Raw genomic sequence first — 14,214 nt, forward strand, 5'->3', positions numbered from 1 at the left:
TAGGCATAAGCCACTGTGCCTGGCATCATGTTCTCAGAACTAATCTATGTGGACTCCACGTGGCCTTTCTATTATGATGGCCTGTGGTTGTGAGGGCCAGAGTCCCAGTTTCTTAGTCTGTTTAGGCTGCTCTAAAAAGATACCATAGACTAGGCAATTTATAAATTACAGAAATTTATGGCCAGGCATGGTGGCTCACGCCTATAATCCTTAGAACCACTCTGGGAGGCACAGGCAGGAGGATCCCTTGAGCTCAGGAGTTCGAGATCTGCCTGAGCAAGAGCAAGACCCTGTCCCTATGCTGGGCCCAGTGGCTCATGCCTGTAATCCCAGTACTTGGGAGACAGAGGTGGGTGGATTGCCTGAGCTCATAGGTTCAAGATCAGCCTGAGCCAGAGCAGGACTTCATCTCTAAAAATAGACGGGCATTGTGGCAGGTGCCTGTAGTCCCAGCTACTTGGGAGACTGAAGCAAGAGAATTGCTTAAGCCCAGGAGTTTTAGGTGGCTGTAAGCTATAACGCCACAGCACTCTACCCAGGGCAACAAATGAGACTCTGTCTCCAAAAAAAAAAAAAAAACCCTGTCCCTACTAAAAGTAGAAAAATTAACCTGACATGGTGGTGAGTCCTATAGTCCCAGCTACTTGGAGGCTGAGGCAGGAGGGTAACTTTTAGCCCAGGAGTTTGAGCTAAGTTGAGGCCATGGCACTCTAGCTTAGGGCATCAGAGTGAGCCTCTGTCTCAAAAAAAAAAGAAAGAAAGAAAATCAAAGAAATTTATTTCTCAGTTCTGGAGATGGACAAGCCTAATATCAAGACACCAGTAGAGGGCGGCGCCTGTGGCTCAGTCCGTAAGACGCCGGCCCCATGTACCGAGGGTGGCGGGTTCAAGCCCAGCCCCGGCTGAACTGCAACCAAAAAATAGCCGGGCATTGTGGCGGGTGCCTGTAGTCCCAGCTACTCGGGAGGCTGAGGCAAGAGAATCGCTTAAGCCCAGGAGTTGGAGGTTGCTGTGAGCTGTGTGAGGCCACGGCACTCTACCGAGGGCCATAAAGTGAGACTCTTGTCTCTACAAAAAAAAAGACACCAGTAGATTTGGGAAAAGGCCCTGTAACCTCACATGACTGAACGGGTAAGGGATCTCTCTGAAGTCTTTTTTGTAAAGGCGGGAATTTCATTTATGAGGGCTCCACCTTTATAACCTAATCACTTCCAACCCCCCACCACTGGCGGTGCCTGTGGCTCAGTGAGTAGGGCACTGGTCCCATGTACCGAGAGTGGGTTCAAACCCAGCCCCGGCCAAACTGCAACAAAAAACAGCCAGGTGTTGTGGCAGGCGCCTGTAGTCCCAGCTACTTGGGAGACTGAGGCAAGAGAATCGCCTAAACCCAAAAGCTGGAGGTTGCTGTGAGCTGTGTGACGCTGCGGCACTCTACCATGGGTGAAAAAGTGAGACTCTGTCTCTAAAAAAAAAAAAAAAACACCCAAACCCCCCACCTCCTAATACCATTATATTGAAGATGAGGATTTCTTTTCTTTTCTTTCTTTTTTTTTTTTTTCCAGTTTTTGTCCGGGACTGGGTTTGAACCCATCACCTCCAGCGTATGGGGCCAGCGCCTTACCACTTCGAGCCACAGGCACACCACCCAAGGATTTCTTTTCTTTCCTTTCTTTTTTTGAGACAGTCTTGCTTTGTCAGACTTGGTAGAGTGCTGTGGTGTCACCGCTCACAACAACCTCAAACTCTTGGGCTTAAGTGATTCTCTTGCCTCGGCCTCCCAAGTAGCTAGGACTGTGGACACCCCCACAATGCCTGGCTATTTCTTAGAGAGGGGGGTCTGGCTCTGGCTCAGACTGTTCTCCGACCTGTGAGTTCAGGCAATCTACCCGCCTCAGCCTCCCAGAGTGCTAGGATTACTGGAGTGAGCCACCAGGCCCAGCGGGAGTGAGGATTTCAACACATGAATCTGGGGTGGGGAGACAAACATTCAGTCCATAGCTCCCAGTAAGCAAGGCAGACGTTTGCCTTGGAGATCACATAGCATCTCTTCCACTGTGCTCTATTACTTGAAGCAGTCACAAGCCCACTAAGATTTTAGGGCAAGGCACATGGATCCCTGCCCTCTCCACCAAAGGATTGTCAAAGAATTTGGTGCTATGTTTCAGTGTGCAGTCACAGTGTTATGTTACAATTAACAGGATTTTAGAGTCCATAAAAAATGGCATCTTGAATTTGACCATTTACAACCTCATGGTTAACAACCTAGTCCAAGCCATAATCAGCATCCGTGGACCTCTGTGATTCCACTCTTTCCCTCCTCAGTACTCTCACCATCTACTCTCTACATAGTAACCAGAGTGATCCTTTTATTAATAAAACATAAATCAGACCAGGATTTTCTTTCCAAGGTTGTAGCCATGCTAATTTAAGAACATGTTACAAATAAGGAGTGGGGGAGGGAATGGTATATGTTGGTTTATAGTAGCTAAAGAAATAATATGGCGGCGCCTGTGGCTCAGTCGGTAAGGCGCCAGCCCCATATACCGAGGGTGGCGGGTTCAAACCCGACCCCGGCTGAACTGCAACCAAAAAATAGCTGGGCGTTGTGGCGGGCGCCTGTAGTCCCAGCTACTCGGGAGGCTGAGGCAAGAGAATCGCTTAAGCCCAGGAGTTGGAGGTTGCTGTGAGCTGTATGATGCCATGGCACTCTACCAAGGGCCATAAAGTGACACTCTGTCTCTACAAAAAAAAAAAAGAAAGAAATAATAACAATTTCATACTTTGAAGCAAATCTTTATAATGAAATATTGTTCTTTCACTGAAATTCAAATAAAGAATTTTTAAACTTAAAAAATAAAAAAAAACATAAATCAGGAAGCATGCCTATGGCTCAGTGGGTAGGGCGCTGACCCATATACCGAGGGTGGCGGGTTCAAACCCAGCCCCAGCCAAACTGCAACAAAAAAATAGCCGGCCGCCTGTAGTCCCAGCTACTTGGGAGGCTGAGGCAAGAGAATTGCTTAAGCCCAGTAGTTGGAGGTTGCTATGACACCAGGGCACTCTACCGAGGGCGACAAAGGGAAACTCTGTCTCTATTAAAAAAAAAAAAAAAAAAAAAGGGTGGCGCCTGTGGCTCAGTCAGTGGGGCGCCGGCCCCATATACTGAGGGTGGTGGGTTCAAACCCGGCCCCGGCCAAACTGCAACCAAAAAAAGTAGCCGGGCGTTGTGGCGGGCGCCTGTAGTCCCAGCTACTCGGGAGGCTGAGGCAAGAGAATCGCTTAAGCCCAGGAGTTGGAGGTTGCTGTGAGCTGTGTGAAGCCACAGCACTCTACCAAGGGCCATAAAGTGAGACTCTGTCTCTACAAAAAAAAAAATATCTGGGGGTTTTGGCAGGCACCTATAGTCCCAGCTACTCAGGAGTCTGAGGCAAGAGACTCACGTAAGCCCAAGAGTTGGAGATTGCTGTGAGCTGTGATGTCACAACACTCTACTGAGGATGACAAAGTAAGACTCTGTCTCAAAAAAAAACATAAATCAGGTCATATGACTCCCTTGATATTAACCCTGTACTGTTTTATTTTTTTTTTTTTTTTTTTTTTTGTAGAGACAGAGTCTTACTTTATGGCCCTTGGTAGAGTGCCGTGGCCTCACACAGCTCACAGCAACCTCCAAGTCCTGGGCTTAAGCGATTCTCTTGCCTCAGCCTCCCGAGTAGCTGGGACTACAGGTGCCCGCCACAACGCCCGGCTATTTTTAGGTTGCAGTTTGGCCGGGGCCGGGTTTGAACCCGCCACCCTCGGTATATGGGGCTGGCGCCTTACCGACTGAGCCACAGGCGCAGCCCCACTGCATTCTTTCAATGGCAACAACACTTGCCCCCAGAGTGTGGTATTCCTAGGTCATGTGTGGCTCCCTCTGCCTGCTCTTCCTCACCCCTAGATATCTACCTGACTAGTCCTCTCACCTTTTTGGTCTCTCTCAGGTGTCATTTCCTCAGACAGGTCTTTGATCTCTCCATCCAACAGCACCCCCAGCTCTGTCACTCTCCGTCCCCTTGCCCAGCATGGTTTTGCTTCACAGCCCTAGTCACGAGAAGCCAACATGCTCCACATTCGTTAGTGTGTGCATCCTCTGTCTCCCTCTTTGAGGGAGCAACTGTTTTTTTTTTTTTTTTTTTGTAGAGACAGAGTCTCACTGTACCGCCCTCGGGTAGAGTGCCGTGGTGTCACACGGCTCACAGCAACCTCTAACTCTTGGGCTTACGCGATTCTCTTGCCTCAGCCTCCTGAGCAGCTGGGACTACAGGCGCCCGCCACAACGCCCGGCTATTTTTTTTGTTGCAGTTTGGCCGGGGCTGGGTTTGAACCCGCCACCCTCGGCATATGGGGCCAGGGCCCTACTCACTGAGCCACAGGTGCCGCCCGGGAGCAACTGTTTTTTTATTTTTATTATGATTTTTTTTTTTTGTAAAGACAGAGTTTCACTTTATGGCCCTCGGTAGAGTGCCGTGGCGTCACACAGCTCACAGCAACCTCCAACTCCTGGGCTTAGGCGATTCTCCTGCCTCAGCCTCCCGAGTAGCTGGGACTACAGGCGCCCGCCACAACGCCTGGCTATTTTTGTTGCAGTTTAGCCGGGGCTGGGTTTGAATCCGCCACCCTCGGTATATGGGGCCGGCGCCCTGCTCACTGAGCCACAGGCGTGGCCCGGGAGAGACTGTTTTGTTCCCTGCTGCATTCCCGAAGCTTGCTGCATGGCAGGTTCTCACTAAGTATTACTTGAGTGGATTCACCTATTGCCTCATCCCCTTGCTATGTTATCCTGGGCAAATCGCTTCTCTTCTCCGGGCAGCTGCCAAGCAGGCTGGTGGCTGTCTGTCCCCACAGGGCCTCCTGCACATAGCTGGCCAGCTCTGGCTGGTGTGATGGGGTAACAGGCCACGTGTCTGTCATCCCCAGCAAGAGAGCCCCGGTGATCACATAGGTTCAAGAACAACAGGAGGGCAAAATCCAAATGCTCTTTCTGCCTACATCATTTCTGTGACTGTTCCACTGACCATAGCATGTCAAGTGGGCCTTCCCAGTGTAGGGCCAGATGGCACTACCAAAAGGCAAAGATCACTACTACAGAGTCTTTCCTAACATGTAAATTATCAATTTACTTTTTTTTTGAGACAGTCTCACTATGTCGCCCTTGGTAGAATGCCATAGCGTCACAGTTCACAGCAATCTTAAACTCTTGGGCTTAAGCAAGAGTTTGCCTCAGCCTTCCAAGTAGCTGGGACTACAGGCCCTCACCACAACACCCAGCTATTTTTGTTGTTGTTGCAGTTGTCATTGTTGTTTAGCAGGCTCAGGCCAGGTTGAAATCCGATTGCCTCAGTGTATGTGGCTGGTGGTGCCCTAACCATTAAGCTATAGGCACTGGGCCAAATTATCAACTTTTAGAACAGAGTAACAGCTAATATGCAGCAATGGAGCTGTGAGGTAATAAGAAGAAAAATATGGGCGGCGCCTGTGGCTCACGGAGTAGGGCGCCGGTCCCATATGCCGGAGGTGGCAGGTTCAAACCCAGCCCCGGCCAAAAACCACAAAAAAAAAAAAAAAGAAAAAGAATGCAACTTTTGGGTGGCTCCTCTGGCTCAGTGGGTAGAGCACCAGCCCCATATACCGAGGGTGGTGGGTTTAAACCTGGCCCCAGCCAAACTGCAACAAAAAATAGCCAGGCGTTGTGGGGGGCGCCTCGGGAGGCTGAGGCAAGAGAACTGCCTAAGCCAGGAGTTGGTGGTTGCTGTGAGCCGTGATGCACTCTACTGAGGGCGAAAAGGTGAGACTCTGTCTCTGAAAAAAAAAAACACAACTTTTGACCCATGGTTCTGGGAAAAGCAGAGGACTCTTTGAGCCAGCCTTTTAATGATAGGTAAGTTTAGATGGATGGAGATAAAGACAAAGGCATTTCAGATTGTATGCAATCAAAATGTTCAGAGGAAAAAAGTATTATTAGTAATAACACAAATCACTACTATTTTCTGAGCTCTGACCATATATCAGGCTCTGAGATAATTGCTTTTTTTTTTTTTTTTTGTAGAGACAGAGTCTCACTTTATGGCCCTCAGTAGAGTGCTGTGGCCTCACACAGCTCACAGCAACCTCCAATTCCTGGGCTTAAGCGATTCTCTTGCCTCAGCCTCCCGAGCAGCTGGGACTACAGGCGCCCGCCACAACGCCCAGCTATTTTTTGGTTGCAGTTTGGCCAGGGCCGGGTTTGAATCCGCCACCCTCAGTATATGGGGCCAGAGCCTTACCGACTGAGCCACAGGCGCCGCCCTGAGATAATTGCTTTAAAAGTATTATCTGGGTGGGGCAGCGCCTGTGGCTCAAAGGAGTAGGGTGCCAGCCCCATATGCCAGAGGTGGCGGGTTCAAACCCAGGAGGTGGTGGGTTCAAACCCAGGAGGTGGCGGGTTCAAACCCAGCCCCTGCCAAAACTGCAAAAAAAAAAAAAAAAAATTATTATCTCAGTGTTCTGGGAAGCCAAGTCACGTAAATTGTCTGAGCTCAAGAGTTCAAGACCAGCTTGCCCAAAAGGGAGCAAAAGTGAGTCTCTAAAACTAGGCAGGGGTTGTGGTGAGCACCTGTAGTCTCAGTTATTCAAGAGGCTGAGGCAAGAGGATCACTTGAGCCCAAGAGTTTTTTTTTTTTTTTTTTTTCTGAGACAGAATCTTACTCGCCCTGGGTAGAATGCCGTGGTATCACAGCTCACAGCAACCTCAAACTCCTGGGCTCAAGCAATTCTCTTGCCTAAGCCTCCCAAGTAGTTGGAACTACAGGTGCCTGCCACAATACGTGAATTTTTTTTCTTTTCTTTTTCCTTTTTTTTTAATTTGGCCGGGGCTGGGTTTGAACCCGCCACCTCCGGCATATGGGATCGGCGCCCTACCCGCTGAGCCACAGGCGCCTCCCATCTTTTTCCTTTTTTTTTTAAGAGACAGAGTCTAACTTTGTCGCCCTTTGGTAGAGTGCACTGGCATCACAGCTCACAGCACCCTCCAGCTCTTGGGCTTAGGTGATTCTCTTGCTTCAGCCTCCTGAAGTAGCTGGGATTACAGGCACCCACCACAACACCTGGCTATTTTTTTGTTGCAGTTTGTCCGGGTCTGGGTTCGAACCTGCCAACCTTGGTATGTGGGGCCGGCGCCCTACTCACTGAGCCACAGGCGCCGCCCCTTTTTTTTTTAGAGACAGTGTCTTACTTTATCGCCCTTGGTAGAGTGCTGTGATATCACAGCTCACAGCAACCTCCAACTCCTGGGCTTAGTTAATACTCTTCCTTCAGCCTCCTGGGTAGCCAGGACTTCAGGTGCCCACCACAGTGCAGGGCTATTTGTTGTTGCAGTTTTGGCCAGGGCCAGGTTCAAACCCATCACCTTTGGTATATGGGGCTGGTGCCACTGAGTCACAGGTGCCGCCCAATATCCGGATATTTTTAGAGATGAGGTCTCCCTCTGGCTCTGGCTGATCTTGAACCTGTGAGCTCAGGCAATCCATCTGCCTCAGTCTCCCAAGTGTTGGAATTATAGGCATGAGCCACCTCGCCCTGCCAGCTCAAGAGTTTGAGGTAAGGCGCCGGCCCCATATACTGAGGGTGGCGGGTTCAAACTCGACCCCGGCCAAACTGCAACCAAAAAAAAAAAAAATAGCCGGGTATTATGGCGGGCGCCTGTAGTCCCAGCTACTCGGGAGGCTGAGGCAAGAGAATCGCTTAAGCCCGGGAGTTGGACGTTGCTGTGAGCTGTGTGAGGCCACCGCACTCTACCAAGGGCCATAAAGTGAAACTCTGTCTGTAAAAAACAAAAAAAAGAGTTTGAGGTTGCTATGAGCTATGATGCCACAGTACTCTACTGAGGGTGAGAAACTGAGATTCTGTCTCAAAAAAAGAAAGAAAGAAAATGTGGTATATGCATACAATGGAATATTGTTCAGTCTTTTTTTTTTTGGTTTTTGGCCGGGGCTAGGTTTAGAACCCGCCACCTCCAGCATATGGGACTGACGCCCTACTCCTTGAGCCACAGGCGCCACCCTATTCAGTCTTAAAAATGAAGGAAATGCTTGAGCGGTGCCTGTGGCTCAGTCGGTAAGGCGCCGGCCCCATATACCGAGGGTGGCAGGTTCAAACCCGGCCCTGGCCGAACTGCAACCAAAAAAACAGCTGGGCGTTGTGGCGGGCGCCTGTAGTCCCAGCTACTCGGGAGGCTGAGGCAAGAGAATCGCTTAAGCCCAGGAGTTGGAGGTTGCTGTGAGCTGTGTGATGCCATGGCATTCTTCTACCTGAGGGCCATAAAGTGACACTTTGTCTCTACAAAAAAAAAAAAAAATTTGACCTCAAGGGGCAGTGCCTGGGGCTCAAAGGAGTAGGGCGCAGGCCCCATATTCCGGAGGTGGTGGTGGTGGGTTCAAACCCAGTCCCGGCCAAAAACTGCAAAAATAAAAAAAATTTGACCTCATAGAAGCAGAAAGTAGAATGATAGTTGTGAGGGGCTTAAGTGTGTGGGAAATGGGGAGATGCTCGGCAGTTACTATTATATTATTATACTATATCTATCTATCTATCTGTATATATATGTGTGTGTATATATATATATATATTTTTTTTTTTTTTTTTTTTGAGGCAGAGCCTCAAGCTCTCACTCTGGGTAGAGTGCTGTAACATCAAAGCTCACAGCAACCTTCAACTCCTGGGCTCAAGCAATTCTCCTGCTCTGCCTCCCAAGTAGCTGAGACTATAGGCACCCGCCATAACACCCAGCGATTCTTTGGTTGTAGCTGTCATTGCTGTTTGGCGGGCCTGGGCTGGATTCGAAACCGCCAGCTCAGGGGTATGTGACTGGTGCCTTAGCTGTTTGAGCCACAGGTACCAAGCCTTTTTGTGTGTGTGTGTGTGTGTGTGTGTGTGTGTGTGGCAGTTTTTGGCCGGGGCTGGGTTTGAACCCACCACCTCTGGCATATGGGGCCAGCACTCTACCCCTTTGAGCCACAGGCACCACCCTTTTTTTTTTTGAGACAGAGTCTCACTATGTAGCCCTCAGTAGAGTACTATGGCGTCAAAGCTTACTCTTGGGCTTAAGCAATTCTCTTGCCTCAGCCTCCCAAGTAGCTGGGATTACAAGCGCCTGCCACAACGCCCGGCTAGTTATGCAGGATGAATACATTCTTGTGATGGAATGTACAACATGGCAACTATAGTTTGTACTCTTTGTATACTTGAAATTTGCTCAGCTGGTGTGGTGGATCACCCCTGTAATCCTAGCACTCTGAGGCCCAGTCAGGTGGATTGCCTGAGATCAGGAGTTCCGGACCAGCCTAAGCAAGAGTGAGATCCCCATTTCTACTAAAATAGAAAAAACTAGCCAGGCATTGTGGCTGGCACCTGTAGTCCCAGCCAGTTGGGAGGCTGAGGCTAGAGATTGGTTGAGCCCAAGAGTTTGAGGTTGCCGTGGTTATGATGATACCACAATAATCTACCCAGAGTGAGCGTCAGACTCTCTTTTTTTTGAGACATAGTCTCACTTTGTCATGAGTAGAGTGCCATGGCATCACAACTCTTGGACTTAGGCAATTCTCTTGCCTCAACGTCCACTACAGGCACCAGCCACAACACCTGGCTATTTTTTGTTGCAGTTTGGCCGTGGCTGGGTTTGAACCGGTACCACCCTCGGTACATGGGGCCAGTGCCCTACCCACTGAGCTACAGGCACTGCCCCAGACTGTCTCAAAAAAAAAAAATTTTTGCTAGGCTTTGTGACAGTAGCTAGGATTACAGGCATAAGCCACCATACCCATCCCATACACTTTAAATTTATGTAGTGAATTTTTTTTTGTTGTTTGTTTTTTTTGTTTTTTTTGGCCGGGCTGGGTTTGAACCCACCACCTCCGGCATATGGGACTGTTGCCCTACTCCTTGAGCCACAGGCACCGCCTATGTAGTGAATTTTTTGTAAGCTAATTATTTTTATTTTTTTATTTTTTTTATTAAATCACAGCTGTGTACATTGATATAATCATGGGGCATCATTCACTAGCTTCACAGACCGTTTACCAAGTATTTTTATTTTTTTTTGAGACAGAGTCTCACTTTATCACCCTCGGTAGGTGCGGTGGTATCACAGCTCACAGCAATCTCCAGCTCTTGGGCTTAGGCGATTCTCTTGCCTCAGCCTCCTGAGTAGCTGGGACTACAGGTGTCGGCCACAATGCCTAGCTATTGGTTGTTGTTGTTTTTGTTTTTGTTGTTGCAGTTTGGCCAGGACTGGGTTCAAACCTACTCTCCTTGGTATATGGGGCCGTCATCCTACTCACTGAGCCACAGGCGCCGCCCTGTTGTCATTGTTGTTTAGCAGGCCCAGGCTGTGTTTGAACCCACTAGTCCCAGTGCATGTGGCTGGTGCCCTAACCAACTGAGCTACAGGCACTGAACCAAGTGTGCCAATTATTCTTCAATAAAACCATTTTAAAAAAAGGGGGGCAGCAGGGCGGCGCCTGTGGCTCAGTCGATAAGGCGCCGGCCCCATATGCCGAGGGTGGCGGGTTCAAACCCAGCCCCGGCCAAACTGCAACAGCAACAACAACAAAAAAAATAGCCGGGCGTTGTGGCGGGCGCCTGTAGTCCCAGCTGCTCCGGAGGCTGAGGCAAGAGAATCGCTAAGCCCAAGAGTTAGAGGTTGCTGTGAGTCGTGTGACGCCACGGCACTCTACCCGAGGGCGGTACAGTGAGACTCTGTCTCTACAAAAAAAAAAAAAAAGGGGGGGGGCAGCGCCTGTGGCTCAAAGGAGTAGGACACCAGCCCCATATGCCAGAGGTGGTGGGTTCAAACACAGCCCCGGCCAAAAACTGCAAAAAAAGAAAAAAAAGAGAGAGCTGGCTTGGTGTCTATAGCTCAGTGGCTATGGCACCAGCCACATATACTGGAGCTGGCAGGTTTGAACCCAGCCCAGGCCTGCCAAACAACAATGACAACTACAACAAAAAAAAGCCGGGCGTTGTGATGGGCACCTGTAGTCCCAGCTACTTGGGAGGCTGAGGCAAGAGAATCGCCTAAGCCCAAGAGTTTGAGGTTGCTGTGAGTTGTGATGCTACAGCACTCTACCGAGGGTGACATAGTAAGACTCTGTCTCAAACAAAAGAAAAAAAAAAAGAGGCTTAGGGCCATTAATGGTGGGGAATATAGGGTAGGCTGGAGTGATAGGTATCCCAATTATCTATTTGTATGTAGCAAATGACTTCAAACTATAGTGGTTTGAAGCAACAATCATTCTATTACGTTTCTCAATTTTGTGGATCAGGAATTCAGACTGGCTCAGCTGGGTGGTATTTAGGCTGGGATGTTCCAAGATGGAGATTCTAAGAGAACTTCACTCATGTACCTGTCACTTTGGTGAGGACAGCTGGAAAGCTGCTCTAAAATTGCTCCTCTCCTTCTCCATGTAGACTCTGACCTTCTCCATGTGGCCTGTTGAGAAGGGAAGTCAGACTTTGTACACGGTAACTGATATTATAAAAGACCAAGGTAGGGCGGCGCCTGTGGCTCAGTGAGTAGGGCGCCGGCCCCATATGCCGAGGGTGGCGGGTTCAAACCCAGCCCCGGCCAAACTGCAACCAAAAAATAGCCGGGCATTGTGGCGGGCGCCTGTAGTCACAGCTGCTCGGGAGGCTGAGGCAAGAGAATCGCGTAAGCCCAAGAGTTAGAGGTTGCTGTGAGCCGTGTGACGCCACGGCACTCTACCCGAGGGCGGTATAGTGAGACTCTGTCTCTACAAAAAAAAAAAATAAATAAATAAAAGACCAAGGTAGATGCTGCCAATTCCATTAAAGGTTAGGCCTGAAACAGGCATCGCATTATTTCTTCCCTACTTTATTGGTCAAAGTAGTCATGGTTCAGCCCAGATTCTAGTGAAGGAACAATAGAACCCCATGAGAAGGCTGGGTACAGTGGCTCATGTCTGTGATCCCAGCACTCTGGGAGGCAGAGGCAGGAGGATTGCTTGAGCTCAGTAGTTTGACACCAACCTGAGCAAGAGTGAGACCCTGTGTCTTTTTTTTTTCTTTTTTTAATTTTGAGACAGAGTCTCACTATGTCACCCTGGGTAGAGTGTCGTGGTGTCACAGCTCTCAGCAACCTCAAACTCATGGGCTTAAGTGATTCTCTTTCCTTAGCCTCCCAAGTAGCTGGGACTACAGGTGCCCACCACAACGCCCAGTTATTTTCTGTTGCAGCTGTCGTTGTTTAGCTAGCCCAGGCCAGGTTTTTTTTTTTTTTTTTTTTTTTTGTAGAGACAGAGTCTCACTTTATGGCCCTCGGTAGAGTGCCGTGGCCTCACACAGCTCACAGCAACCTCCAGCTCCTGGGCTTAAGCGATTCTCCTGCCTCAGCCTCCCGAGTAGCTGGGACTACAGGCGCCCGCCACAATGCCCGGCTATTTTTTGGTTGCAGTTTGGCCGGGGCCGGGTTTGAACCCGCCACCCTGGGTATATGGGGCCGGCGCCTTACCGACTGAGCCACAGGCGCCGCCCCCAGGCCAGGTTTAAACCTGCCAGCCTGGGTGTATGTGGCTGGCACCATAACCACTGTGCTATTTGCACAGAGCCAGACCCTGTCTCTTAATAAAAAATAGCCAGGCTGGGCAGCACCTGTGGCTCAAAGGAGTAGGGTGCCAGCCCCATATGCGGGAGGTGGCGGGTTCAAACCCAGCCCCAGCCAAAAACCGCAACAACAACAAAAAAATAGCTGGGTGTTGTGTTGGGTGCCCGTATTCCCAGCTACTCTGGAGGCTGAGGCAAGAGGATTGCTTAAGCCCAAGAGCTTGAAGTTGCTGTGAGGTGTGATGCCACAGCACTCTACCCAGGGCGACACAGTGAGACTCTGTCTCCAAAAAAAAAAGCACTCTATGAGAGTCCTCCGAAGAAGGAAAAGGCTGACGCGGAACTGTCACCAGGCAGAAGTCATATGGGTCCTAAGCAGCTGAGGCTGGTGCATGTTGGTGATGTGGAGCTTGTGTGGAAGAGCAATGGGAATGCTGCTGAATACGGAGACTGGGGAGAGAGCAGAGAGGTTCTTGGGGGTGGCCATTAGGTTAAGCAGTTTGAGTTAACATTTTTAGGTAAGAGGGAGCCCTTGAGGGTGGCGCCTGTGGCTCAAGGAGTAGAGCGCCGGTCCCATATGCCAGAGGTGGCAGGTTCAAACCTAGCCCTAGCCAAAAACCACAAAAAAAAAAAAAAAAAAAGAGGGAGCCCTTGAATTCTGCTACAGGTGGAATGAATGAAGGACAGAGGCTGAAACAGGAATGAATAAATGGCATAGACTTTCTCTGCTACAAAATTAGTATTGAAGCTCGGCGCCTATAGCTCAGCAGCTCTGGCTCAGCCACATACACAGGGGCTGGTGGGTTTGAACCTGGCCCAGGCCTGCCAAACAACAATGACAACTACAACCAAAAAATAGCCGGGCGTTGTGGTGGGCGCCTGTACTCCCAGCTACTTGGGAGACTGAGGCAAGAGAATGGCTGAAGCCCAAGAGTTTGAGGTTGTTGTGAGCTGTGGCGCCATGGCACTCTACTGAGGGCAACATAATGAGACTGTCTCAAAAAAAAGATATATCAACCAACACATTCTGTTAAGACTGACTAGCTTCTGGGGCGGCGCCTGTGGCTCAGTGAGCAGGGCACCCGCCCCATATGCCGACAGTGGCGGGTTCAAACCCAGCCCTGGCCAAACTGCAACCAAAAAATAGCCGGGCGTTGTGGCGGGCGCCTGTAGTCCCAGCTACTCGGGAGGCTGAGGCAGGAGAATTGCCTAAACCCAGGAGTTGGAGGTTGCTGTGAGCTTTGTGATGCCACGGCACTCTACCGAGGGCAATAAAGTGAAACTCTGTCTCTACAAAAAAAAAAAAAAAAGACTGACTAGCTTCATACTCATACTCAGTGCTGATTTTTTTTTTTTTGTAGAGACAGAGTCTCACTGTACCGCCCTCGGGTAGAGTGCCGTGGCGTCACACGGCTCACAGCAACCTCTAACTCTTGGGCTTAAGCGATTCTCTTGCCTCAGCCTCCCGAGTAGCTGGGACTACAGGCGCCCGCCACAACGCCCGGCTATTTTTTGGTTGCAGTTTGGCCGGGGCTGGGCTTGAACCCGCCACCCTCGGCATCTGGGGCTGGCGCCCTA

Source organism: Nycticebus coucang, chromosome 8 (assembly GCF_027406575.1).
Source record: "Nycticebus coucang isolate mNycCou1 chromosome 8, mNycCou1.pri, whole genome shotgun sequence".
NCBI classification, from domain to species: domain Eukaryota; kingdom Metazoa; phylum Chordata; class Mammalia; order Primates; family Lorisidae; genus Nycticebus; species Nycticebus coucang.